Below are 25,612 nucleotides of genomic sequence, written 5' to 3' on the forward strand. Positions count from 1 at the left end.
ACCATTTGAGAAAGAGGATTCTAAAAATAGGACTGGATCCATGCAAAGCCCCAAAGCCAGAACATGTTCCTTGCTTCTAACAGCAAAGAGGTCAACAGAGCCAGATCTGCCTGATGTATCAGTGACAGAATAAGATGACATCAGAGAAGGGATGAGGGCCAGCAAAGACTTGAGGTTTTATTTTAAGTGAATTGGGAAGCCAGGGAGGAGGGGAGGTGAAGGTTGGTCAGAAGATTGATTTGTCATGGATTTTCAAAGGATCATAGTGTCTGCTGTGTGGAATATGTTCCACGCAGAGCAAGTCTAAGGAAGAAGACCAGTGGAAGGAAGGAAAAGTATCAAAGGTTCTTTGATTTATGATTCGTTTCTTCATTTTTAGCTTTCTGGTTATTCAGATTTCAGCATTCCTGGAAACACAAAACTATACACCGTATCTCACATTAACCACTGCCTGGTGGGTCCACTCAGGAAAGAGGAACATAGGCAAGTTGTGCTTCTTTTCAGAAAGCTCCCTTACTTCTCTAAGTCTCATGCCCACAGAAAAGACCCAATCCTTGTGGTGGTCTGCCTTCCTGATATTCACTCATGACATCAAAATATCCTCTCAATTTAAACAACATCATGCAAAGTTTTGCAACTATGTACTAAGACTTGCTATCTGAAAGGAGTCCCATATTTTGTAGGAGAACAGCTTAAGGACAAAGTTTAGTATATCATCAATAAAAATTGTTATTCATCCAACAGACATGGGGAGGAGGGTGGTATATTTTATTCCTACTACAGGTTGAGTATCCCTTATTCAAAATGCTTGGGACTAGAGTGTTTCTGAGTTCAGATTTTTGTGGATTTTGGAATATTTGCATATACATAATGAGCTATCTTGGGGACGGGACCCAAGTCTAAACACTAAATTAATTTATGTTTCATACACACCTTATATACATAGCCTAAAGGTAATTTTATACAATATTTCAATAATTTTGCACATGAAACAAACTTTTGGCTGCATTTTGACCGTGACCCATCACACAGGGTCAGGTGTGGAATTTTCCACCTGTGTCATTATGTCAGCACTCAAAAGCTTTTGCATTTTGCAACGTTTTGTAGTTTAGGTTTTTGCATTTGGGATTTTCAACCTACAGATATCAAGAAAATTCTTCTGAGCACCAAAATGCAGCTGTGAGAAAAAGACAAAAGTTTTTATGGGACATCTGAGTAAATAAAAGTCATCCCTGCTAAAAATCAGATTGTGCTTCATTAACAGAAGTAAGTACAACTGTAAAGTCAACAAAAAAAAATTTCCTAAGAGCATTCCATAGTTGCCAAACAATGTAATAACTCCCTACTGTTGAATGATTTTTTTCATTCTTGTCAACTTTTCTAGCTCTACTTCATTTCCCCTGCTTCCTGAGCAAAGATCACTAGGATACCCAACTGTGAAAATGCCTCGGCCTCAGAATAGCACTCAGTACAGAGTTGACCATGGCTTCCCGGTCCACCCTTAACGCCACGCAGCATAAGCCCAAAGCCCTCCTCCACTCTCTCCTACCAAATATCCCAGGATTCTTCATGAGATGCAACGTCCCTTCCTTGGCCTACAGGCATGTTTTTAGAGGTCTTTATGTAAATAGGATTTATCACTACTCAAGAAAGGCAAGTATGCATAAAATTAATTATTAAAATACTTATGTCAGATAGTCATAAGTGCTATGACAAAAATAAAACTGCTAAAAAGTTAACAATCTAGCCATCTATATCTAAATGGTTGCTAATATCATAGATCTCATTTACACAGAATAAAATCCTCTCTCTAGATTTGATACTAGAAACACTACGAAAACTAAAGAGATCTTCCAACCTATATTATATTCCTTCTACAGTCAATCTAAATTCTTTCTATATTAGGTCTGTAAAGCACCTGTTAGATCAAGTGGGAAACTTGGCCATCTGCCCTAAAGATGTATTTGAAATCATTTATGCCCCAGTTAGATGGGTCATCTCACAAAAAAATTGGGGTATAGTTACATGATCAAAATGTTAAGGACTATTTCTCAAAATTATTAATTGATGTCATCTCCTAAATTTTGTCTTTAGGAAAAGGAAGAACAGGTCTGATCTTCCAATAGAAGACTTCTAAAAACATTGTGTCTCCATAAATCCCAGCTTTGCCAAGCCCTGTGTCACATTCATTGACCTTTCCGATGCGTAACACATCTTTTATTAAAATGCCAGATAAAAAGAAACACTTCTGAAAACTTCAAGCTTTAGAGGAATAATGCAATGACATTGTTTAAATTCTAAGCAAACTGACAGTTTGGAAATTCTCTTTTGTGAAGTCATTAGTTTCTAAGTACTCATCAATCATTTAAGGTTGTAATCAATGACAAATTAATGCTTACTCTCATAAGGACAAGTATAAAATTTAAATTCACTAATTCATTCATTCACAGCAAGTATGTCTCCAACTCACTATTTATCAGAATATAAAATGTGTGTCTTCTTAAGCGTTAGATAGCTGAGTTGCACTGATCTCAGTTTCATCTACATATGAATTAATTGCTGCTAAACAATCAAACCAGTGGCCACATTTGTGATATTTCCAAATGAAGTAGATAATTTAGGGATGATAAATAGTGGCCCTTTGTTTGGCAGTGACTAAGTGTAGGCACTGTCTTCTTGTCCATGAGTTTTCTAAATCCTCACAAACGTTAACAGAGCTGTGTGAAAATACCAATCCTATGTAAGAAGAAATCAAGGATTATAAACATGAAGCAACTTGTCAGCCAGTAAGTATTAGTGCCAGGATTTGAACCAAGTTCCCTCTGACCACAACATCTGTGCTTATACCTTAGGCTAGATTGCCATTGCTACCTAACTGGGATCACCAAATCTCACAGAGTATCTGGGCAAAGCGGTCATGATTCTAAAATAAGAATTTAAAAACCTGAAGAGACATTGTATAATAATTATTAGTGCATCGCAATGGGAAATGGTAAAGAAAATTACAAAGGCTGATCAGAAAGTGATGGAATTCAAATATGCTATGAAATAAGTAGCAATAATAAACAGAAGCAATCAAGAACATTCCAATGCTATGGAGAAAACATTTGCTGTTGCCAATCAAATATCGAGGTATTCACAGCTTTCTAACATGTCATCCACCACAGTCTCATCCTCTTTGTACACATATGTGCAACCTTGATCTATACCATTTGAAATTAGAGTTATTGAAAGCGAAAGTAAACAGTGTACTCTGTAGCATCAAGGATCATGTAAAAAGCAGATGTTTGTTTGAACCCACCGTTGAGCTATACTACCACCAGATTTTTTTTTCTTTAAGCTGATGAGAAAACTATGTTTCAGTCTCTGGAGTTTAATGGTTACACTTGTGTGATACTGCAATAGAATTAGGTCTGTCACATGCAAAGATGTGAGACTTACATTTTGTGCATTTAAAAAAAAAGAGAGACTATTACAGTATCCTTTAGTTCTCATACGCATTAGCTCAAGGAATAAAATACACACCCCATTTATTCTCTTGAGGCACTCAGAGTACAGTAGGAGAGGCAGATAGCAAAGCAATTCCAACAGTTTGGTGTGATCTAGGAGGTGTTAAGAATGAGATACTAATGCAGTACCTAGCTGATGCATTAATCCAGTGTAATAAAGGCTAGACCACAAAAAAATGTAACTAGAATGACAGCGAAGGGACTGAGAAGCTGAATTTTGTAATTTGCTGATTATATGTGTTGGAGAGGAATAGGGAGGAGGCAGCAGCAGGTGTTTAAGTTGCCTAGATAGGCCAGAGGTACTATGGTGGAACCACCAATTAACACAGGCAAAGGGGAGCAAGAGCCATTTACAGAAGGTAACGTGGAAGACTGATAAGTTATCAAAGTTGAGACATACTATATAGTCCAACTGGATATTCAAGGTGGGAGTTCAGAGCAAAATCTGGGATGGAAATGTGGAAGACAGGAACTGTCTCTCCTCAAACAAGCATATAAAGTGAAAAGCAAAGAAGGCTGGGAGCTGAACCACAGGAATAATTAACTTTTAGTGGCAGCACAGAGCAAAGAGAACTCATAATGACAACTGAGGGAGAATGTCCAGGGACGCACAGGAGAGGCGGGGCGGGGGGCGGTGGGGGCGGTGGTGAAGAGAACAGGACTAAGGAAGCTGACAGAGGAAGTTTCAAGGAGTAAGCAACAATTGCAAATGTTGCAGAAAAGTCAGCTGAGGGAAGCAGAGGTGCCCCCATCTTGTTTGGTTACTGGGAGGGCAGTAGACACCTCGGGGACACAGAAGCCAGGCTGTAATGAGCTGGGAAGCCAGAAAAGCAAGGTATGACAAGAGATAAGATGAAATAAACAATATTTAATTAAGATATGCTAATTTTTAAATCAAACTTATAAATAAGTAGAAATTGTAAATAAGGTTCAGATATTAACCACAGACCCTCCAAAAATTTCAAAATTACCAGTTTCCCTTACATCATACCTCTCATCTATTTTGATGGCTGGTAACCCTACCTAGGTCTGAAGAGAATCTAGGTTACCCTTATAAGTTTAGGTGACAGATTACAAACTTTAGAATTAGAAAAGTTTAGGCTGTGATACGTTTTTTTACTTTGAGGCCAAAAAAAAAAAAATCTGTAAACCAGAGACATGAATAAAAATTTTGTGGTTTATTTTCCTCCACTCTGTGTCACCTAGTGAGGTGATCAGCACTTAGCACAGGCCTAACTGTTGTCAAACAGAATTGAAGGTCAAATGGCTAATTAGAGACAGAGACATGACTAGAATCCAGATCTTTTGATCTGCCAGGTAATTTTCTTACAATGACAATTCAAAAGGTTGTGTCTTACAACTGTAGTAAGCTCTGTAAAAATGTCATACTCAATATCCCTAATTATTAGGGAAATGTACAGGGAAATTATGAGACACACTTTAAACTCACTAGAATGGCTATCAACAACAACAACAAAACAGAAAATGGCAAGTGTTGGGACGACTCTACAGAGATTGGAACCCTAGTGAACTGTTGGTGGAAATGTTAAATGGTACAGCTGCTATGGGAAAATGATGTAGCAGTTCTTCAAGAAAATAACCATAGAATTATCACATAATCCAGCAATTCCACTTCCGGGTATACGCCCAAAAGAAATGAAAGCAGGGACTTAAATAATTGTACACCGATGTTCCTAGCAGCACTATTTGCAATAGGCAAAAGGAAGAAGCAATTCAAGTGTCTACAAATGAATAAAATGTGATAAATACATACAACATATTATTTTTCAGCCTTTAAGAAGAAGGAAATTCTGACAACTGCTACAACGTCGATGAACCTTGAGGACATTATGCTAAGGGAAATAAGCCAGTCACAAACGGACAAATACTATAGGAGTCCACTTATGGGAGATACTTAGAATAGTCAAATTCGTGGAGACAGAAAGTAGAATGATGGTTGTCAGGGGCAGAGGGAGACGACAATGAGGAGACAGTGTTTAATGGACACAGTTTCAGTTAAACAAAATGAAGAGTTCAGGAGACGGATGGAGGTGACAGTTGTGCAACAATATAAACATAACATCGCCGAACTGTATACTTAAAAATGATCATTGCAGCTGGGTGCGGCGGCTCACGCCTGTAATCCTAGCACTTTGGGAGGCCGAGGCAGGTGGATCACCCGACGTCGGGAATTCGACACCAGCCTGACCAACATGGAGAAACCCCGTCTCTATTAAAAATACAAAAATTAGCCGGGCGCACTGGCGGGCGCCTGTAATCCTAGCTACTCAGGAGGCTGAGGCAGGAGAATTGCTTGAACCCAGGAGGTGGAGGTTGCAGTGAGATGAGATCACGCCACTGCGCTCCAGCCTGGGCGACAAGAGCAAAACTCCGTCTCAAAAAAAAAAAAAAAAAAAAAAGATAAATGCATGTTAGGTTATGTGTATTTTAGGATGATTAAGAAAACATAAAAATGACAAAATTAATTTATTAATTTTAAACCAAGTTGGAATGAACGTACAGGTCTAGAAACTAACACATTTTAAGGAGATGAATTTGATAAAGTAAAAAGATGTATTTATTTGCCAGAGTCAAAATCCCAGGTGACCATGGGTGCTACCCTCACTGTGGCTATGGGCAGCTCTGCAGGAATGCAGCCTGACTCGCCTCACACTCAGATCTTTCAAGAGATGCTCTCAGCCCAAATGTTTATGTGAAATTACTACATTTTATATACTGCCAATCAAACAGAAGTCATGAAGTCAACCAAGTGCCACTATTACCTAATCATCTTCCATAGTCATGCTACTTATGTCAGTATAAATATCAATGTATTGCTTCTCATTTAGATAAGACTTTTTCTTAAACTTGACTATGAGGACATTTTCTGCTGCCTCTCACTCTATAAATACTCCAATTCACATTTCATAACACAATGAAGACAGCTTTTTCCCAGAGCAGATAATTTCTGTACTAAAATTGTTGGGCTCTGCTGTCAATTTTGCTAGCTCCATCATACTGAACTCTTTAAGTCTCATAAAAATCAAAATGTATTATTTCAGGCCGCATTTCTCTTAATGTTATGATTCTTCTCTGCGTGATTTCACCTTGCACAGCTCATGTCATTTCATATAACAGAGATAAAGACTGTTGTTCAGCTAATAGAAAAAAATAGATAACTCTCAGTCCCTGTAGTAAGGTATAAATTCATTTAGCTAAATTTTGTTTTCTAGGTAATTTCATGGTGTTAGCTCTTTGAGGAGCCAGGTGCTTTGCCTTAATGTGTTTTTAGATCGAGAGTATATTAGAGAAAATCCATACAAAAATACAGGGTTCATAAGCTTCTACAGTAACTCCCAATACGTGCTCACGACATGAAATTTTAAATTACTCCATCAGCGCAGGTGAAGGATAGAATCTCTTGCACAGTTTGCACAAGGTGACAACTGAGTTACTACAAACTATAAATGTCCTATAAGCCTAGGGAATTTAGCACAGAATGCATATTAAGTGATGTATTTTTAGATACACACATACATCAGGAACAGAAATATAAGCCACTCATTTTCATTAATGCAGCCATTAAAAATTAATTCTCCAATGCTATGTAGTCACCTGGAAAATAATTTATGGTATAATTTTAAGTGAAAAACACAAACTACAAAATTCTACCAAAACTATGTTTATGGCTCTGTGAAGTGATGTACAAGTATGGCTTAAGTTGGGGAAAAAACATGAAAAAATCACTGATGGCTGATTTTTTCCCAAGGCAGATAATACGTGCTTTCTTTTTTCTTTTACTATTGACATAATGTTTTGTAATAAGTGAATGTAAAAATAAAAGTAATGTTTGCAGTGACATTTTGTATGTGTGCTTTCGGACAACAGAAAGAAAAAGCTTAATCAAAAACAGTCTTGGATGACAACTAGATTTCGATTTCTGGTGACCAGCTCAGATCAACTCATCATAGCTACCTGAAGAGCTATTATTAAAAAAAGATTCTGGCCAGGCGCGGTGGCTCATGCCTGTAATCCCAGCACTTCGGGAGGCTGAGGCAGGTGGATCATGAGGTCAGGAGATCGAGACCATCCTGGCTAACATGGTGAAACCCCGTCTCTACTAAAAATAGAAAAAATTAGCCAGTTGTGGTGGTGGGCGCCTGTAGTCCCAGCTACTCAGGAGGCTGAGGCAGGAGAATGGCGGGAACCCAGGAGGCAGAGGTTGCAGTGAGCCGAAATCACGCCACTGCACTCCAGCCTGGGCGACAGAGCGAGACTCCATCTCAAAAAAAAAAAAAAAAAAAAAAGATTCTGAGACTCAGTGGGAAATGCGATGTCACCCACTTGAACATCTGCCTTGGGCTTTGGAAAGGGGAGCAATGGCTCTAGGCTGGTATTACCATCTCCATCTCGGCACAAATATCAGAAACATAGATCCTATAGAAGGACCAGAAATATCCTACAACTTTCTTTAAGACAATTCAAGAGGCCTTGGTAACCCAAGATATGGCACAGCTAATTAGCTCTTATTCAACAGCCAATATAGAAAAGTCCACATATAGTTTTAGAATATTCTAAATAACACAGTGCTCTGCAAAATAAATGAAACCACTTCACATAGTACAGGCATATTACAGGAAATCAAGACAGATATCTATTTAATGTGTTTATTCCTAGATTGTTAACTCCTATTTATGTGCGATAAAATCTTATCATGTTTATCATCTCTGCACAGAACAGAAGCTCCAGAGAGAGAACAATCAGTACAGGCATCTATCTGCACAACACAAGTGCTTGAATAGCATTTAAGCTCGAGTTTAACATTTAATTTAGTAAATTTCTGCTTTTCTATAAAGATACAATTCTGTATTACCATTCCTTCTGACTCTCAGGACCCAAAGCATACTGTTCTATACTGAGTTAATCAACAAGAAGCTCCGAGAACCTGTGTAAGCCACCGTGGCAGGGTTTACACCACTGGGTAAGTTTCCACGGACCGAGCAGGAAGGGTTCTTGATTAAGACACTTGCACCTTTGCAAAGCCTCACTGTCTGCTTTGGCTCATTGTTCACCAAACAATTCAAATTTCGTAAATCATATAAAAATCCAGTGTTGAAAAGATTCAGACTAAAAGTAGAGGAAGCTCTAATTTCCAATAAGTATCTTGACACAAGCGGGCAGAATCTTGACAGCCTGAGAATGACAGGACAGCGTGGCATTTACATAGAGCTAAAAGCAACAAGCAAAAAGAGCGTATTTTAAGCATCAAGGGAAAGTTAAAGCAAGGCTGGCCACAGCTCTAGGCTTACCTGACTGGCCAATGTAATTGGAAAGTCAACACAGAAGGAGCTGTCATTAGCAGCAAAGTTCAGCCAACTTGGTTTGTGTGAAGGAAGGTAGGCTCTACTGGGCCACAGTGAAGTCCTTGCCTGGAAGAGGCCCATTATTTCGAGATGGTTCAGTTCTGCTTGGTGGAAGGGTAATGCCTGTGTGAAGTATAATGCTAGAAACCTAGCATAAGGAGAAAATGGGTGCATCAGACACTTGGGGTGCAAGTGGAGGGATTTTGTTTCCTTATTCAAGGCTGTTATTAGTTATATAATGTGACCTTTGGAACACCTAAAATTCTACCCCAACCTAACCTACCTTCTGGTGTGAACACACATGTCATCACTCATCACACTTTGAGACAGAGTCTCGCTCTGTCACCCAGGCTGGAGTGCAGTGGCGCAATCTCGGCTCACTGCAAGCTCCGCCTCCCAGGTTCACGCCATTCTCCTGCCTCAGCCTCTCCCGGTAGCTGGGACTACAGGCGCCCGCCACCACGCCCGGCTAATTTTTTGTATTTTTAGTAGAGACGGGGTTTCACCGTGGTCTTGATCTCCTGACTTCATGATCCGCCCGCCTCGGCCTCCCAAAGTGCTGGGATTACAAGAGTGAGCCACCGCGCCCGGCCCACACCTCGCATTCTTGATGGCCCTAAGGATCCAACATTATCTTGTTAGTTTATTCACTTAATCTCCGAATCTACTCCTCAGTACCACCCTGCAATACTGTAAGTGCCCTGAGGGGAAGAGACTGGATTTTCCTAGTCCACATCAATACCTGGCACATTGCAGACAAGTTTTGATGGAACGAACAAATGAATGAATTCAGAAGAGGATTCGTTTTATTAACATCATGACTGAATATTTACTAGAAATCCAAACCTGCCTAGAGACTAGTGGAGTTCATCAACCTACAGAGCCTCGTAACTGTTAAGCTTTTTGGAAAAACATGTTGTGTAATACATATTTATTGCTCTATGATAAGGTACAGGGCAGCTTTTTACAGAGGCATTAAATTAGTAACTATCATCAGTCTTACTGATTGGAGGTCGGAGTAAACTACGGTGAGGATGCGCCTGTTTTATCTGCTTGGACATCCCATCTGGTTTTTCCCAATCATTTCATAATGAAATGACCCACTCCTCTTAACAGCTTTACAAAATCACCATCAGCAGGTTGACAATGAAGCCCCTGAACTCCGCAACAGAGTAAGGCCCACATAAGTGATCTCAGACAATATCAACCAAGAATTGAAGGATCCTAGAACCGGGCATGGTGGCAGAAGTCTAAAGCCCATCCCTCTATCCGCTCTTTCCATTAACATTTGGATCTCAATAGGCAGAGATCCTTTTCAATCCTGAGGATCCTGGAGACAGCTGGAATTCCCCAGCATGTTGGGGACTAAGAAAGGGCAGCAGGTGAGGCACCCAGGAAGCAGTCATGAGGAGCTGACTGATGTGCGTCCAATGCCCTCTGAACTGATCCAAATGTCTCAAAGGAGAAAAAACTACCACAGATGAATTAAAAGGAATCACATGCACTCACGTGCGTGCACACACACACACACACACACACACACACACCCTAAGCCCTTTTTTGGCCTGTGAATCTACAAAGGTTTTTAAATATAAATTAATAAACTCTTCCTACACTCACGTGAAGCATGATTTAATGAATATATTTCTCAACCTGTCTGGAATGCGTTAACGTGACATTTGCCCAGATCATGGGAGTTTGTCTTAAAATACTCAAAGGAGTTACTCACTATCAAAGATGGCAGTCAGCACTCATTAGTATTTATAAGGCATTCCATTATAGCAGCATCTCTCAAATGAAAAGGTAAAGAACACTTATCAATATTAAAACCATCATCTTTTAAAAAGATTAAATCGATTTTTCTCCACCACTTGGATTCCATCAATGCCAGTGTCAGCACGATGAAGTGGACATTATCATGTGACAGCTTAAATTGATAATTCCCAAATGAACTTTCCCTAGTTTTCTATCATTTCTCCGTTTGTGGATTTTGCAACCCATTTCATAGAGCCTCGGCTAGAATAAAGGCTTAGAATGATTAAAAACATCCAAATCAATCTTCCCACTGAGCTAAAATACTGCAAATGAGGTTTTAAATATGAAGCAATTATTAGGTTCTATTAAGGGAGGTAAACATGACATATTATATGGCATTAAAGTTAAATGAGTCTCTCCACCATCAATATTTCCAAACAACAAGAGCATCAGCCACTGCAGCTACTCCTTACGGGGAGGCTACGGTGCCTCAGGCATCAGGTACTAAGCACTTTAGAAATACTGTCCTATAATCCTCCTAACTCTATAAGGTAGGTACTATTAGAAGCCTCATTCACTGACAAATAAACTGAGGCACAGAAAGCTTAAGTAACTTTCCCAGTGACACACAGTTACTACATAGTAGAGCTGAGATTCAGGCCCATCAGCTCAGCTCCACATGCTTGACCTTTAAGCCACCTGTCCTTCAGTCTCTGACACCTCATTTCCTGTAGGTGACGGTTTCAGTGTCCATTCCTAATATGTGTAGCATTGCAAAGGGTCCTTCAGCAAAGTTCCAAGAGGCTACACAATGTTAGAGGAACAGAGGTAAGAGTGAGATAAAGGCTCTCCCCGAGCCTTTGACAGCCAGTCCCTCCCATTCCTCCAGACTCAGGCCACATTTTTCCTCCCCATTCTCAGCCTACACAGACTTCATCTGCCTTTAAAATCCTCTCTGCTCCGAAGAGGTTACCACTAATAATCTTTTCACGAAGAAGAAGCTTGACACTCCAAGGGGACAAGTTTTTGAAATTAGAAAACATTTCCATTTTCTCTATTGCCCTGTTTAAACGTGAAATCATAGTTAATCAATATTTTTGGCTGGGGTGGGGGGGGGGAGCAATCAGAAATGTAGGTATGTGCTCCAATGAAGCCATTGACTAGGTTTCACCTTCCAAAGCCTTCAAAGGTACTCTTTTGTGTGTACATATATATCATATATATATATATATTTCCTATATATATATATTTCCTATATATATATTTCCTATATATATATTTCCTATATATATATAATATATATTTAGGAAACACTGTCAGCTAACCCCAGAAGTGGCCAGGCTTTCATCAAATTATACGGTAATCACCAAGAAACCACTAAACCCGGCACTGCCAATAGGATATGTGCATGTCCAATACTCGCTTTCTGACCTCAAAACTTAGTTAGAAATGCAAAAGGGAAAAACATCTTTAAAATGAAAATAAAAATCTAAAGTTTAAAAAAAACTTTTAGTGTCTAGTGTCTCATCTCTAAAAATAACAGCCTCAAGTTGGGTAAATAGACTAGATTTTTAAAATTGTTACTGGCCAAAAATTTGTCTCTTGTTTTTTTCTTTTAATACTGTAATTTAGCATCAGATCCTACCATGCTTTCTCATCCTTATCCTGGTTAGAAGGCAATGTAGAAAAAAACCTCAGCAGTGCACAGATGTCTGATCTCTGAGAAAGCTGCCATAACACCGTAGGCACGCACTTACCCAAACCTCTGTAGGTTTGCTTATTACGAAGAATCCAGACTGCCTCTTTTCCTTGAATAATAGAAATTTATGAAGTATCTATTATGTGCAAGGCAGTCTGCATGTATTATTACTAATATCCACAGGCATCTCAAAGTATTTTCATCTCCATTTTACAAATGAGAAAACTGAGTTCCAGAGATGTCAAAGTCCTACAGCTAATATATGGCAGAACTAATACTTGAGCTGGGGTTTGTCTGAATTCAAAACCCAGACTTTCCCCAGTAACAAGGTGGTTTGAGGAAGCCATAGCATAGGTCTTCATAACTTGCTCACTGGAGTGGAAATGTTTTAAGTGGTTCCACTCTGCGCCTACCTCATCAGAAGTGGCCTACAGTAACTCTTGTTGAATGGAGAGAATAACTTGGAACCTTTCTCTCCTTAATCATTTCAACAACCATACACAGTAGTGCTAATTCTCCTGATCTCAAAGAAACTAATAAAATCTAATAATAAATGCCAGACTTTTAAAAAACTATAAAATATTAAACAAATTCAAAGTCTGTTTAATATTCTCAGGTCCAAGGATAATTTTTTTAAATGACATTTTAAAGACAAAACTAAAAAGCCCTATTATCTCACCACTGAATTAAACCTGGTAACTTTTTTTTTTTTTTAAGGTACGTATGCCTTAGGAAACTGTAATTGTGCCTAGAGGCACAGGATAAAAAGTGACTTAGCTCAAACTAGACCATCTTCACAAAGGAACCACTTGTAAGTTTCTAGCAGTCATTTCCAGAAAAACAAATATATATCTGTATTCATACATCAGCACATAGTATTGTTCTATACTATTCTATCCTATGCTTAATCACATACTTTAAAAAGCAACAATAATACAAATGCCTTGTAAGTACTAAGTCAGTCAGCTCTGACCCACAGCCACTAGCAAAAAGATATCGACAGGCAAGACCTGGTTTTCTGACTGGCCAGATTTAGGATATTACTACAAAGCATGCAAACGACCAAAATCGCACAAACAAGACATCCAGAATTGGTCAGCAAAATTTACATTAGAAAATAGGTTAAACAAAAATACAAAATTGCCATTCATAACCTATAGTAAAATGCCTTCTTATTGGAATGAATATAAACAACACCGATGAGTGTTCTCAAAAGCAGATGAGGCTGTGCCCGGCACATCAGACTGTAGGGTCTCAGGGAGTATTAGTTACATTCTTCCACTACTTTCCCTTGCCATTTACACCAGCCTCGGCATCTGCTCTCACATCCTGGAAAGCCACCGACTCTACGTGAAACTAAAGGAGGATCCCTAGGAGATAGATAGCAGCTCTGCTGGGGATAAGTGGAGTATTCAGAGAAGTAACCCCAGCTTCTCAAAGACCACGATAACCAAAACATCCACCACGTTTGTATACTCTGGATCCTGAAAAGATCTTATTTGATAAGTGTGTCTTAATGCTAATAATAAATATATACCAAAAAAAGTACCTCGATCTAATCAATAGCACCACAAGAATTTTCCTGGGTTTTGAAATGTCAACGTCTGTATATATTTAAAAGGTTACATCATTCAAAAACATAAAAACACAATGAAGTTGTTCTCACATGAACACTTAGGAATTAAGTGTAGTAATATTTAGATGTGATTGCTAGCTTTGTGTAACAGCATCACTTGGATCAGATAAAGGATAGGGACTTTTCCAGATTACCCAGCTTCATATATACACAGTCATCTGGCAGGAAATTGCTCTAAAATGACATATTTATCAAGACCATGCTGTGTTTATCTGCACAACAGGGTTTAGCAGGATTCCAGGTCTACATGGACGTGGTTTTAAAGCCTCCCCTGTCATGAAGGATTTCACCTTTGCATTGAGCCTGAGAATGCACAGAACAGCTCCTTCCAAACTCAGGAGGTAGATGAATTTCTGAAATCTTAGTTGGAATGGGTCTTGAAACCCTTCAAGTCTCATGGTGAAATAATTTCCCTGGGATGCAAAACAGAGTGCAATGGTTGAAATGGTTGAAACAGCACTAGCTTGAAATCAAATAACAGGGGTGGAAAGTAAAAAAAGACATAGGCCAGATTTCCAACCCAGTTGGGTGACCTTGTGCAAGTTCTAGGTTTCTCTGAGTCTCAGTGTTCCCTTCAATAAAATGGAGATGATTCCTACCTAGTAGGGTTCCTAAGAGAATTAGCATGACTAAGATAATGCTACCGCTGAGTAGCAGCTCAGAAATATCAGGTAGCTAGTACACAGAATAAAATATACAGCAGCTAAATCTGTGTGTCCTGTAAACCAGGAAAAGCAAAAATTTCTACTTAAAAAAAAAAATCTACCAATGAAAAGGCACAGCCTGACAACTGAACACCAAAACTAAATAATAAAGTAATAATTCTGGATCTTGGGCTCATAGTGACAATGCTAGAAACTGACACATGGCTTTGGAAAGGAAATTGGAGAGGAAGTAGTTAATAAAAGGACCAGTCTGTTATTACTGATCAGGGCCACATCTATCTGATCAAACATAATTTGGGGGCACATAGATTGTTCATGACATTTAAAAACAATTCATCAGATACTTTCCAAGCCCCACCGTGTCTTTTGGGTCCAATACTAACAGAGAAAACTTCCCCAGAACCTTCTTTCTCATTCTTTGCCAAAGTTACATGTCTCTGTGCCAACTCACATGAGGCTTAAGGGGGTGAAAGAAACGTCAGATAAATTCTACCTGTTTAGACAGGCCTAAAATGCTGAACGCAACTTCCGCCAAGGACTCCTACAGAATTCAAAACAGCACAGTGTCAGAAAAAGTAGGAGATAAGGAAGACAGGGGAGGGAGCTCATGTAAGTAAAGACTTAAAGGAGATGGAGATAATTATTTACTGGGCCTGTTCCAACAACAAACAAGAAGCCTTCAAGTGAAGCATTGTCGCTGTAGGACAAGGAACTCAGGACAGATTCTGCCCAACAGATGTTGTAACCAATTGATCCAGTGAAAATAATAATTGAGCCTGCAGCACTCCTGAGCCCCAGATTATTCATGAAGGGGCAACTGGAGGTCGAACAGCTGATCCCAAAGGTCATTTCCAGACTGTAAACCGAAGAAGCTAAGCATATATATATATATATATACATACACACACACACACACACACACATACATATATCCACATATTATATATTATATATATCTTTTATGTTAAGCAAGATTATTATAGCAATAATGGTTATTGTAGTCCAGGAAATATAATGTTCTTTTTTGATATGTTACCCAAGTTCTCAGACTAAATCCAAACATGCTTCATAATGCTAAAAGTAGTTCCCCAACCACCACCTTAAAAAAAGCAAGCATTACACGATCATTATTTTTGTTTTTGATTTTGGTATTTTTGTTTTTAATTTGGGTGTTTTTGTTTTTAGGTTTTCTTCCTTTTTCTTTTTTTTTTTTTTTTTTTTTTTTTTTTGCACTGTCGACTCCATTGTATCTTGGATTCTTCAAAACCCTTCACAGAACATGGCATGGTCACATAGATAGGTTTAATACTTCCTTTTTAGTTTTCCCCATCAGTTTGCAGACCTCTCATGAATATTCCCACTTATTAATAACTTTTCATTAACAAAGCTTAAACAGACTAGCCTAGGCTTTCAGTTCCTCAAAAGCATCCATCCACTGATTTCTCAAAACACTCCCTCTGTGCTTCTCCATCTCCTTCCTGCCAGGCCTAGGTGGCACTTTGGATGTGGCCCTTACCACCTGCTCTCATAGCACCCTGTCCCTTACTCTTAACAAACAGCACACTTCATTGTAATCACTTGTGAAATTGTCCGGTTTCCCCTCTAAACTGTAAGCTCTGAGAGGATGAGGATCTATTTGTTTTATTCACAACTAAAATTTCAGCACATAACATGTATAGCACATGCTCAGTGAATAGTTTTTGGATAAAAGAACTTTTTTTTTCTCCTAGCTACTTTTTAGCAGTTTTAAAAAAGCCTTCTACTTGGAGCACCTAAGAAAACCTATCTATTCTATATAAAAATTAATATTCTAACATCTACTCCAAAATAGCACTGACCAATCTACACAATATACAAAATGATATGATTCACTTATGATACATACGACACACATAAATTTAAAATGTGTTTTTATAACAGAAAATAACAAGTTAAGAAAATATATGATAAACGTTTTACCTCATAAAAATTATATGGGCTCAAATTCTGAACACTAGCTTTCAACAACCTCCTTGTTCACTCCTCACTCCACTATGTCAACGAAAAAGAGTCAAACTCTGTAAAATATTTTAAGAGATTTATTCCAAGCCAAATATGAGTGACCATGGCCCATGACCCAGCCCTCAGGAGGTCGTGAGAACACGTGCCCAAGGTGGTCAGGGTGCAGCTTGATTTTACACATTTTAGAGAGGCATGAGACATCAATGAAATATGTTCAAGAAATACATTGGTTTGGTTCAAAAAGGCGTGACAACTCAAAGTGCGCGGGGCGGGAGGTGGCTTCCAGGCTATAGATAAATGTAAACATTTCTGATTGACAATTGGTTGAGTTTGTCTAAAGACCTGGGATCAGTAGAAAGGAAGTGTTCAGGTTAAGATAAAAAATTGTGGAGACCAAGGTTCTTTGAAGTCTTATAGCGGCTGCCCTTACAGATAATAGATGACAAATGTTTCCTATTCAGACCTTAAAAGGTGCTAGACTCAATCTCTTCAGGATAGGGAGGGCCTGGAAGAAAAAGATCTAGCTTTAATAGAGATTCTTTACAGATACACATGTGACCCCACAAAGGACAGCTTTGCAGGACCATTTCAAAATATGGCAAAGAAACATACTTTTGGGGTAAAATATTTCTACTTTCTTCTTTGTCAGGCAATGTTATGCCAGAGTCAGATTGGAAAGTAAGTCATGATATATAAGGTTAAATGAAACGCATTTGATAAGAATTTATAGTTTGTAGGGCATGACTCCCCAGACCCCTTAGATAAGAATTTGGGCAGCATAAAAAAAAAAAAAAAAAAAAAAAAAATCCAAGTTTAGTCCTGTCCTCAATTGCTTTCAATGGCTCTTGTTTGCTTTTCCACATTGAGGACCTCCTTCTACCTCCACCTCTCAAATATGGCTGTCAAATATCTCAAAGGCCAAAGGGAGTGGAGGATTCATCTCCACTCTCTAAACAATGAGTTCAGTTGATTGAATTATTCAGTTGTTACAGCAACTGCATTATTCAATCGGTTGATATTTAGTCAATTATTCAATTACCATCAAAAGACCAGTTCTTTCAAATCTCTACATTGCCAACCTCTTTCCTGGAGTGCAGACCTTTATCCTATCCAATTATCCACCTAAAATCTCTACCTTGGGGTCATCGAGACATTTCAGACTCAGTGTCCACGAAGGTCATAATTCTCTGAAAAGAGCCTTCTCCTCCTCCAATAACTGACTTATGTTATTGGCACCAAGCCAGCAGCCCAAGGCTCAAACCTGATTCCCAGGCCCAGCACCTCCCTCTCTCTCATCACCCACCTCCACCTGGTCACCTGTGTAATCTTCCTAGTTATCTCTCAAATCCTGCTGCACTTCAACTTCCCTAAGGCCTTAATCTAGCCCAATAACCTACCTCCCTACTGATCTACAATAACTTATGAGCGCCTTTCCTGCTGACTCACTGCCAGACGGAGGGCATGTATTCTGTTCTCCCATAACATTGCACTACAAGGACTTCTGTTCCGGTCCATGGGGATCGTGTCTGTTTTGGTCACACTGTATCTCTTCTGGTGCCTAACATAATATTTAGCACAACTAGGCAGGCAACCAGTGACCACATGAATGAATGAATGAATGCATGCATAGATGACACAGCTGGCATTCTCAGAATTAGATTCTGCCGCCTACCATAAACTCAAATTAATGTTTGTGTAAACATTTTTTTCTAGAGGGGAAGTAAAGGCACAGCAACCTTAGGTTTATACCCGAGAGCAAACCATCACTCTGTGCACTCGCACACATATCCATGTCACTATCTGTACATTCTTACTCACGCTGCCTGACACCATGGGGCTATTTGGTAAAAAAAAAAAAAAAAAAAAAAAAAAGGATAGAATCACAGGCAACATTTTTTTTTTTTTAACCAGAAAAAAAAATGTAATAGGACAAGGCACAGCTCTTCTGAATATCTTCCAAAATGTAATGAACAAACACAGCATCATCTTCAAGTCCTCTGTGGCCTGGGGAGGTGCTTGGCCTCTAGGAGATAGGCCTCTAATAATCAGATCAAATCCCAGCATTCCTAAGCAAGGAAACAAGGCCATCTTCCATAATCACCAACATCACTCCCCGCTGGGTAATCCATACGAGCCCTTAATAATGATGCTATGGGAAATGGTATTTCCACGTGATGTAATCATTTATATGGAATCATGTCTATTCACTCATGAGATTTTAAAAGTCTGCACTAGGAGTAAATGATAATAAAGTTCTTCCTTCCTCGTTTGGAAATTTGTCTCTAATGAAAAATTTCTTAACCACAGTAGTCAGCAAATGACTAGGATTGTTAAATAGGCGTATCCCAAGCAATCCCAGGCCTGCCTCTCCGCCAATGCCAACACACAACAGTGGCATCAGTGAAAACTCTCCCAGGCACGATAAAAGAGAAGGAAGGTTCTAAAACCAGACAGCCTGTGCTTGAATCCTGGCTGAACCACTTTGCAGCTGTGTGACTATGCACAATTTCCTATTTCTCTTTCAGTTTTCTCACATTTCAATCCAGGTGATCATAGCCCCGCCTTACCCAGGGTTTGTACTGAAGATTAAGAGTTAATATTTCTTAGGACAATGCCTGGCACAACCTGAGTGCTCAATAAATGTTAGTGATAGTAATGAAATTATTATATTACAACACTAATATATGACTATTATTATTAATTTCAGTTCCCTCCCAGTGATCTCCATAAGGGATTCCATGCCCCATCTGTTCTCTTAAATATTAAGACCAGTGGTTTTCAGATTTTAGCATGCACCAGAATCATCTGGAGGGCTTCTTAAAACACAATTTACTGTGCTCTAGATGCAGAGCTCCTAATGCGGGGTGCGTGAGAACGTGCATTTCTAACAAGTTAATCTCAGGTACGTAGGTGCTGCCAGACTAGAAGAACATCAGTGGAGGAGAATGCGTGGGTCTAAACCACGGGGCTTTTTTTTTTTTTTTTTTTTGAGATGGAGTTTCGCTCTTGTCGCCCAGGCTAGAATGCAATGGCGCAATCTCGGCTCACTGCTGCAACCTCCGCCTCCCAGGTTCAAGCCATTCTCCTACCTCAGCCTCCCAATTAGCTAGGATTATAGGTGCTGCCACCACGCCGGGCTAATTTTTGTATTTTTAGTAGAGATGGGATTTCGCCATGTTGGCCGGGCTGGTCTCGAACTCCTGACCTCAGGTGATTCACCCAACTCGGCCTCCCAAAGTGCTGGGATTACAGGCGTGAGCCACTGTGCCCGACCACCACCAGGGCTTTTAATGGCCCTCTGCTCACTTAGAATGACCCTCCTGGACTCCATCACAGTAACTCCAAACTCAGCTCAAGCATCAGGAATCCTCCAGGGCTCATGCGGCATCTCTATGCAAGCCTATAGCAAAGCACTGTGATCAATGAAATCAGCTCCATGAGACTGGGAGTTCTTGACAATCAGGACTTCACCTTACTCAGGACTTGGGACATTAGAAAACTCCCAATAAATAGTGACTGATAGTTGGAAAAGCCAATGGCCAAAGGCATCCCTGAGAAACAAACCAACCTGGAAAGTCTTGAAGACCAGCTCTCAGAATTGTTCATTGGACATGAGTGTCCAGAGTGTCTCTGCTGTCCCATCCAGCAGTCTCTTCTCTGCTCAATGGAGCATGAGTCCTTTGCCTTTAACCACAACTTTCCCTCTCACTCTTTGAGGGTAACAGAGCTTCAACTTTGGGCTTCTCACTAGCAGGGCCCCCCATGGGTGTGACAAGCTGCTGGGAGATGCTGAGTTTTCTCAGGGAGAGGGGAAGCCAGGTTGCAATCAGCACGCCTGTTTTTGTAAGCATTTCTGGTAAATTGCCCAAGATCTCCACAGAAACAGGCAGAAATCTCCAGTAAATTATCATCTCTTTTTCTCATTTTAAACATATTCACTTTTACACCTAATTTTGTATTAATTTTCTTTTCTTTTTTTTTTTTTTTTTGAGATGGAGTCTCGCTCTGTCGCCCAGGCTGGAGTGCAGTGGCGCAATCTCGGCTCCCTGCAAGCTCCGCCTCCTGGGTTCACGCCATTCTCCTGCCTCAGCCTCTCCGAGTAGCTGGGACTAACAGGCGCCCGCCACCACGCCCGGCTAATTTTTTTGTATTTTTAGTAGAGACGGGGTTTCACCGTGGTCTCGATCTCCTGACCTCGTGATCCGCCCGCCTCGGCCTCCCAAAGTGCTGGGATTACAAGCGTGAGCCACCGCGCCCGGCCTGTATTAATTTTCTTAAAGAGAGTTTCCAAATTGTTTACCTCTTAGGCCTCACAAAACTTGGATCTGGGCCGGGCGCGGTGGCTCACGCTTGTAATCCCAGCACTTTGGGAGGCCGAGGCGGGCGGATCACGAGGTCAGGAGATCGAGACCACGGTGAAACCCCGTCTCTACTAAAAATACAAAAAAATTAGCCGGGCGTGGTGGCGGGCGCCTGTAGTCCCAGCTACTCGGAGAGGCTGAGGCAGGAGAATGGCGTGAACCCGGGAGGCGGAGCTTGCAGTGAGCCGGGATTGCGCCACTGCACTCCAGCCTGGGCGACAGAGCGAGACTCCGTCTCAAAAAAAAAAAAAAAAAAAAAAAAAAAAAAAAAAAACAACTTGGATCTGCCCCTGCTTCATATCCCCTATATACTCTGCTCCTTCATCACCCACCCTGGCTCCCCATGAGAACACCTTACCAGGTCAGGCACACTTTTATAAACACCTCCTAGGAAGGATTTAACAGCTCAGCTCCTAAAGAGGAGTTTAAGGTGTCTCGCTGTTTCACTTCCACGTGAAGATAGAGGGAAAAAAAAAAAAAATCTGTGCCAAGATTGACGCAGGCAAAATATTCTACCTGATCCTCCCATCACAGGCAAAGCCTTTTCTCAACAGTTAACGGGCAACAATTCAAGGTAATTTAAATATAAAACCCCTTCCATTTGTGTGTAATTACCAACAATTACAAGAAAAGTTTTAAGAAAGCAAGTGTTCTCCACAACAAGAAATATTATTTGAATTCAGAGTACTATTTTTCACTCACTTTCCATTCTCCACAGTATAATAATTTTAATTTGAAAATTACTTTCCTGGTTTACATGCACTTAAAGAAATTGTCAGTTGTTATAAATCCTTTACTCAAAAGTCAAATAAGGAACTTGATTCCTCGCCAGACCATCACATTGTAGTACTCTACAATTTCCAGAAGCAGTAATTCTGGAAATAGGTTTAAGGAAAAATATATATTCGTGTGTGAGCAGATTTACACAAAGTCCTTTCCAGGTGACAAGAGACCGCTAATCATCTTGCAGCTATAAGAAATCAAGCTGAAATTGATTTCAAAGCCCACTCAGCTGAGAAACTCACCTCTGCAGGAGTCCAAAGCACAAAAATAATATGAAAATTAGCTGTTCCTTCCATGTGTAACACAGAGAGAATATATACGCAATTTTATTAATTGGCCCTGTTTGGATATATCAGGCCTTTCAAAATATGTTAAGACACATAATAAATTTTATCTTTTAAAGGTAGCTGTTCATCTACTTGTCACAGATGGGTCATAGTTTGACCACACAAGTGCAATGAAAACAGTGTTCACTTTATTCCTGAGGGCTACTTTAACTCCATTAATCCCCAGGAGATAGGATCTATGAATATAAATTTGAATTCTTACATTAAATCTGCCGGATTTACACTCTCCATCTTAGAGACAGCATGGAATAGTGAAAAAGTACGAGTTCTGCACTCAGAAATAGCCACATGCAATTTTTAAATTCACCACCGACCTTGTACAAATTACTGGACTCCTCTCTGCCTCAGTTCCTCATCTGCACAGCGGAATAGTATCTACTTTGTAGATTTCATAGACAAGATAAAGTGCCTAACGTGGAGCTTGGCACAGAGTTAATTCTTAATAATTTTATTTTAAGCATGGTTTTGACAATTCTTATTGCTTTGGAATGACTGATCAGGCTAATGACAGATACTCTTCAAAGATTTACATTCTCCCTGCATTTAAATACTTAGAACCAGCGATTACACAGGTGCTGCTGAGGCAAAGCGGAGCGCCATTGGTCTCTTTCTAAACACCCACCTGTGAGGAATAAGTGCCTTAAAACTCCCCTTTGTATTAATATCAACACCTGTGCTACCCAACAGCACACCCGCCCGGCTCTCAGAGGTCTGCCCTTTGACAGGTGTACAACAAATATTTGTTGAATTGAAATGCTACTGACTCAAGCAAAAATGAATGCTAATAGAAATCATAATCCATACAAATCCTTCAATAAGTGGTGTCTGAGTTCTGTGCGTCCTGAAGCAGGTATTCTAACGTCTCACTGTTCAACGAGAAGCTGCTTGGTACTTTAAGTGTTCGCACCCATGTACCTTCCAGACCAAGCTCTTGTAAGCATCTAGAAGAGGCTGAAACCCTCAGTCAGCATCGCACAGAAGTTCATTCAGACTAGAGAAAACCTCTTTTATGGCAACCCAATCATTTAAAAAAGCCCTCAGCACACCATTTGCTTAACAAATGGACGGTGCAGTGGGGGAACTAATTGCGGAAATTAATCGCCTCTCAAGTTCACCACCAGCATCACTGTCTTTATTTTTAACTTACTTATTTTCAGTGGAATTGAGACACTGTTACCTACGCAATTATCCCAAGGATTTCTGCTCTTGTGTCGCTGAGCAAATGTCAGCGCAAAGAATTAAAGTTGAACCTCCGGGTCTCTACGAAGAGAGCGTATTAAAGCCCACCCAGCTGAGGAACTGACCTCTGTGGAAGGAGTCCTGGATGTGGCGGTGACTAACTCCGTAGCGCCCCGGGGAGACTGAATGTGTGGCCTTTAAAATGCAAAGAAATCCTGGGTCAGGCTGCCCTCCCCTAGTGCGCCTTCCAGTACGCCTCGCCTGGATTTCTGCCTCCAGTCCTCGGGACACCTTTCTCATCTCTGAACCACAAGCAGCTCCGGGGTAGCACCTCCACTGAATTCTCATCCTGGACCCTCCAGGTCCCCAACTCCCATCTTTGGTTGAGTGAAGACGCCCACCCCCAGGCGGCGACCCTGCTGCCCGGCCCACGCGCGCTGCCAGGTGAACCCGGCACCGCCCTCACCTGTGCGAGGCCGCGTTCGGGGGCTGCAAAGCTGGGCCGGCGCGCGCCCCTCACCTGCACAGGACCTGCTGCGGTCGCCACTCGGGAGCGCAGGGAGCAACCGTGACGCGGCGGGGGCGGGGGCATCACCGAGGGCCCCCGGACTTCCTCGGCCCTCCCGCCCTTGCGAGCCCCGCCTTAAAGGGGAGGAGGCGGCCGCGCGTCACCTTTGAGCAGCCTCCGATCCAAGCGCCCGCGCTGCCGCCGGGAGCTCAGCCGGGTGTTGCAAGCAGGCGCTGTGCTAGGTCTGGGCACTGGCTGGGCGTAGAGAAGGCGATTACTTGTAACTCATTCGTCTGGGTTGGCTCACAGGAAAAGGAAGGTGTGTCCAAAAAGTCCGAAGTGAGGAAATAGGACGAGGATGGCTTGCAAACTCGTAAAGTCTTAATAAGCTGTCTTCGCTGATACTCAGAAGGGTTCTCTTCGCGCCTGTAGGTCCCTAATAGATTCCTGGGAAGACAGCAGCCTCCCTTTGTAACGCCCTGACCCTGGGAAGAGGTACCCGAGCCAGACAGCCTATTAAACCTATGCCACGTGTGCGCGACTGTGGGTGGAAGATGCCCGCCCAGATCCACAGAACTGTTTCCTGAGCCTTGGTGCCTCATCTATGAGATAAGGCCGGCGTACTGCTCAGCAAGCCGTCCCAGAGAACCCTAAAGACCCTCCCGTGCGACTGTTGGCACTCAGCGAATATTTGCTATTTATTCCCTCTTTCCCTTACTTTCTTTTTCTACTTTTTTTTACCCCGCTTTCCTGCTGTAATTGTCTTATTGCACTTTGTCTGCTCGGTTTCACTGCCTGGTCAGTTTCTTTTCCCGTCTGTTAATGAGCCTAAGTCTGTGCGCTGCAGGAATTTGGGTGGATTAGGAAAAGAAATGTATGGTATGATCCATGCCTTCGGGGAGATCAGGGACTCATCTCCTGGGAAATAGCATTTTTGAAATTAGACACAAGAGAGTTACAGAAAATAACCTTAAAACGGGAATGGGACCTCTGGGAATAGGCGGGCTCTGAAATGAAGCGTTTAGTTGGTGTAACTGGTGATGAAGAGCTCCGGTTTTGGAGTCAGACCTCAAATCAAATTCTACCTGGGCAACTAATTGTGTAAATGGACGAGTTCACTTAACCTTTCTAAATTTTAACTTCAACAAACTGGTTATTTAAGCTATGAAATAGCTCAAAATAATAGCTATCTCATACTTTCTGAGAAATTAATGAGGTAATTCAAATAAAATCCTCATTACAGTGTCCTGGGCCATGGTAACCACTTAAAAGTTAGCTATTAACAATACTAAGGTAGGAAATGGGAGAAAGGGGGATAAAAATTTAGAAAACACGAGGACGTGATAGAAAACAGCTGCCATTGTCATGCAATTCCTACTTACAACAATAGCTACCACGGAGGATCACCACTTCGCACCAGTTTCTGTGATTGGCATGTAACACGTGATCATAGTGAATTTTCACAAACCAGGAGACAGTTAATAAAACCGCTGATTCAAGATGAGGAAAATAAGCATCAGAACCATGAAATAACCTGCCTGAAGCTATGAGTCAAGTTAGTAGCCGACTCAGAACAAGCTGAGGCCTATGGCAAAATTGGCTTTTCCCACTGTGCCAAAGGTTACAGCCCCTACCAGAGAACAGAGAGAGGTAAGGGTAAAACAGCATAAAAGGAAGAAGAGAAAGAGCAGTAGGTAGAAGAAGCAATCATACCTTTAAAGCTGACTAAGAATACAAATGAATTAAAATAGTAAGTGAACCCACACAAAAGCTTTTTGCCTTTAACTCCTGCCCCAGCGGAGTTCC

General features: G+C 40.8%; 1 protein-coding gene across 1 annotated transcript in view; it reads right to left on the reverse strand.

Annotated features, from left to right (window-relative positions):
- The window catches only part of MCTP2 (multiple C2 and transmembrane domain containing 2), a 258,431-nt gene extending 234,544 nt beyond the window's left edge, over positions 1-23,887 (reverse strand). Inside the window, exon 1 of the mRNA XM_032175198.2 lies at positions 23,765-23,887. The gene's annotated coding sequence lies outside the window, so the exon portion shown is untranslated. The remainder of the gene's footprint in view (positions 1-23,764) is intronic.
- Between the last annotated feature and the right edge of the window lie 1,725 nt (positions 23,888-25,612).

This window comes from Hylobates moloch, unplaced genomic scaffold (genome assembly GCF_009828535.3).
Source record: "Hylobates moloch isolate HMO894 unplaced genomic scaffold, HMol_V3 SCAFFOLD_14, whole genome shotgun sequence".
Lineage (NCBI taxonomy): Eukaryota > Metazoa > Chordata > Mammalia > Primates > Hylobatidae > Hylobates > Hylobates moloch.